The following is a 4,532-nucleotide window of genomic DNA, read 5'->3' as shown; positions in this document are numbered from 1 at the left end:
TCATCCTACCCCTGCACTGCCGTGGTGAGACAATTCCGGCTACCCCAGCTTATAGGGGAAAATATAATTTTGTCTTGTGTAACTAAGGTGTACCCATATATGTTTAATGTGTTGTAATCACTCCTTTTGAACCTCCTGCCCCAAATTGCTTTGTTTTCCCCACAATAAACCTTGCTGTTGTTAGAAATATAAGTAAGCACTGAGCAGGTTATTCACTCAAAAAAGTCGGGACATAAGTTCCTGTATCCTCTGTGTGAGGCGATACCCACGTGTGGATCTCTCAGCAAATCCTGATAAGTTAATACACTCCAATAAGGAGATATAATAGGTCACGGATCGTGACACATCTTAAGTTCATTTTTCATAGAAAAATAGAATGGTTTGGGTTGGAAGGAACCTTAAAGATTATCTAGTTCCAACCCCCCTACTGTGGGCAGGGACACCTTCCATTAGACCAGTTTTCTCAAAGCCCCTACACATTTTGGTGTTTCTGATTATGTTAAACACCCCAAACTTTATTTCTTTGTGGGTCTATTTGGTATCTGTTCACTTTAACATAGAAAAGAATGCATTTTAATGACTCCTAATCCTGCTAGTCCTGAAGAAGTGAAGGATCTGCAATCAGTAATTGGGCTCTTTTTTTTTATTCATCAGTGTACCTGTTAGTGGCTTCCACAGAAGATCTAACCTTACACCAGTACAGTGATGCCATGTAATGTTTAGTTCTTAAATTGCTCTTGCAGGGCTAGGTTGGAAAAATGCAATCTTGTATTTGTCTGAGGCTTGATGGAAATGAATGTATGTGTCTGTTTCTCTAGGTTCAGCTCTCCTCTCATGACTGACCAGGTGGACTGCAAGTTAATGTTCTTGCTAGTGTTCACCTTGTCCTGCCAACGTTTCTTAATTTGTAAGAGTTGGTTCAATAGAAGAGCTTCTGCTTGTACATTTTTCTAATGTAGCCATTATCCTTGAGAGTCTGAGCACTTTGCCTGCTCCTGAGAGACCATCTGTGCATGCTTTTTCCACATGCCTCACACCCTTTCTTCACCCTGTGGCTGTGAAACTGCACAGATTGTTAAGATAAACTCCATCAGTGGGTTACTTACAGAAAATAAATGCCCAGTGAGTGTTGCCAACATCATGGAAAGCTCTGTGTTTCCATGGAGGGTGCCTGAGTGTGACCACTGGCCTTGTGGGCTGCTTGTGATGTGGAGGAAAGAAAAATGTTCTCCCTGGGTTGTCAAGGCCACCTGATGTCTGTCAGGTATGGAGAAAGTAATCTGAAGGGGAGTTCTCCTCGTCAGCTTGGCTTGGATAATGACTGTGCACCAGGTAAGAATGAGTGAGGTGAGAACATAAACATGGAGGAGGCTTCCCCTTTTGCACAAGTTCTAGTACAGTCTGCAAAGGCAGCCTAGAACTACATTTTTAACACAGTGCCTTAACATTTAGGCAGTGAAATTAGGCACTTAGCGATTAAAATTGCTGCATTGCAATTTTAATTAAATGCTAGTGGTGCCTACAGCTAAGCTTTCCTTGTGGTTAAATACTCCACATAAATAGTAAAGAAATAACTAATACAGTATTTAAAAAACCAACAGGGTAATTCCATGCATCTTGAGAAGTAAAGGAACTGTTGATAAGAGTTTTTATACCAAACCATATTTATGCCCCATCTTGTTTTTCTGGAGACACTTTGTCCAAGTGTCCAAGTGTACTGCATCAGTAGGGTGGTGCCCAGCTGAAGTTGTTCAGTTGTTCTTTTGAGATTGAACTTCAAAAGCAACAGGATAGTTTTCCAAAATGAGTCTGATAGTTCTTTGGGGATAGTGAGATACCTGATAATGTTACTTGACAAAATGTCTGGGGATGGAAATGAAGCATTACAGTAGTTTAGTGTATTGGATGACTTAAAGTGATGAAAATGGCTGTGCTTTTTTCTTTAAAAGCATTTAAAACCATATTAAGAGGCTTCAGTAAGCCAGTGTTGAACATTGCAGCTACATACTGGCAACAGATCTGGTTTTCCTCCGGTTTTGTAGTAATTCATTTGGACCCCCTTAGGAAGATGCCTGCATTTTCCCTCAATGGTGGCTGCTTTTCACATGTTCTAACCTACATAAATTCTTAATGTTTTACTATACTTTTTGCAATGGAGATGTTATTGGTTAGGTAATAAGAAAAAACCCCAGTTCTACTGTGTAATGTGCATTTTTTGCACCTTATGAGAATATTGAATAGACTTCATTATTTTTTTCAATACAAGTCTGAATTCTACCATTTGATTACCTGAACCAAAAGCATTTCAATTTGCCATCCATCACCCTGACCAGTGTAAAATGCTGAATATTCAGATTAAATTGGAACTTTTTTCCTATGAATAAGGAATCTGATTCAATTCTATAATATACAGTGTCTCTGGGGAGAGGAAATTGAGCTGAAGGTCGCTGAAGGCAAGTGAGAAAATTGTATTATCCAAATACAAAATTCTTTTTCTTATCATCAAAACCTGAAATACAGCCATGGGGAATAAGGGGGTCAAGAGAGAATTCAATTAGAGATGAAAATGGAAAAGGTGCATTTTTCAACTTACCTTTCATTTTTCCAAACAAGTGGCAGCAGTGGAGCTGTATGAAGACAATGAAATATTTGTCAAGCAGTTTAAACATTTTTTTCCCCCAAAATAAATCAGAAAATATTCTCAATCAGTTATAAAGTGATAGTAAAAGTCCATATGAACACGAAGTGTGCAATTCTTCATAGCCTTAACCATTGCAGTTTTAGCTTGTTAATCAGTAGTGCAGGAGAGATAATGAATAACTAATTTCAACAATTTATATTTATAGAATTTTCTTTGTAAGAAAGAACAATTCTCAAATATTTATAAGCAGTTTCCCCTCTAATACAGTGTGCTAGAACAATTTCTGCATGTTTCCCTCCCTAACCCATAATGTTAAGTGATAAATGTCCTAAATAATTGTAGAAGCATGGTGGTGTTATGCCATAATAATGCTTGCTTTTCTCTTTATTTATTTTAGTGTTGCTCTTTGTTTATTTTAGTGGAGATATCAAGAATTTAGAACATGATCCAGACCCTGTCTGACATGGCAACCTCTGAAGTGCTAAAAATTAGAGATACAGGGTGGGATTTAGCAAATAGCTGCCATGCTTGCTTAGTTCTTAGCTGTGTGTGACTGGTGTTGCTGCTGCTAGTACACCTGTATCTGCAGGGTAAGTTTCCTCTTCATTAGCTGAAGGTAATGTTGGAGAAGAGAAAATATCCAGTGAGATACCAGAATGCTTATTTAGCAGCTTCCTAAACTTGTTGTGTAAATTAAACAGTGATTTACAAAATAATCTTGAGGTAGCTCAGGAGTTCTTATTCTGTGTCTGTCCTTGTCAGTTTTGCTTGCAGTCACTTCTTCAGTATTTGTTCTTTCCAAAATAAAAACACTTTGGTATTTTCAGAAACCTTTCTGTATTTGGTAAGTGATAATTTTTAATAGTTCATCATTTCAGAGCTCTTTGTCATTTGTCTAGTTAGAGTAGTGCCTGTTTCTTGTTCCATGGGACAGAAATATCACAAAATTATGCTTCAATGTTGTCGGTTTGTTTCATTTAAAGTATAATGGGTTGTGTTACAGACACTGAAATAAGCTGGAATGAAATTATTTCAGTGGGAATTCACTTTCTGTACATAATTCAAAGAGCTTACTATGCCCCTGTCTGTATTTTTAAGTGCCAGAACACCTCTGTAATCCTAGTGCCTAATAGATTCACTGGATTTCAATGGCAGTGAAAGTGCTCTTCTGTTCAGATTGGATTGCAAGATTGGGGTCTTTGTAAAATAAAATTCCTACTTGATGCAGCAGGAGTGTCCATGTGTTACTTATACTGAGATTTGAATTATATATATATTTATTATTATTATCATTATTATTTATTTTTTTAAGTGACAGAGTTTTATATTTCAGGATCAGGAGTGTCCATGTGTTACTTATACTGAGATTTGAATAAAATATATGTATATAAAATAATTTTTTTTTAAAGTGACAAAGAGCTTTATATTTCAGATCTAGTGAAATAAGACTTACTTTAATTTTCTTTTCAACCTATCACAGGAACAAGAATTTCATACACAATTGCTGTATTTTTCAAAGTAAAGGAAAAAGGACATTACATAGGTAAGATTATTCAGTCTGGTTCTATTTGAATCTACTGAGCTTCCTTCTATTTGACAAAATGTAAAATTAATGTTTTTGGAATCTGGGGACTTCAAGAACCTAAGAAAATTAAAAAATAAAGGGAGTTTTACTGAATTGAAATGAAATAGGTTGTTAGAAGAAAATCAGCCTCTGGTAAAGGGAAGGGAAGAAAAATGATAAGGAGAAATCACATTGACAGAAACCTCAAACATTATGGAAAGAAGTAGGTCAAAGGAGTTGTTCAAAACAATATACCTTTGGAGTATATATTATCAGAAGCATCATTAATTCTTTAGGCAGAGAGACAGCTGAGATCAAACAGATGTA

Source organism: Chaetura pelagica, unplaced genomic scaffold (assembly GCF_000747805.2).
Source record: "Chaetura pelagica isolate M959 unplaced genomic scaffold, ChaPel_1.0 scaffold266, whole genome shotgun sequence".
Taxonomy (NCBI): domain Eukaryota; kingdom Metazoa; phylum Chordata; class Aves; order Apodiformes; family Apodidae; genus Chaetura; species Chaetura pelagica.
The sequence above is the reverse complement of the archived record's forward strand: the minus strand, read 5'-3'. Positions refer to the sequence as shown.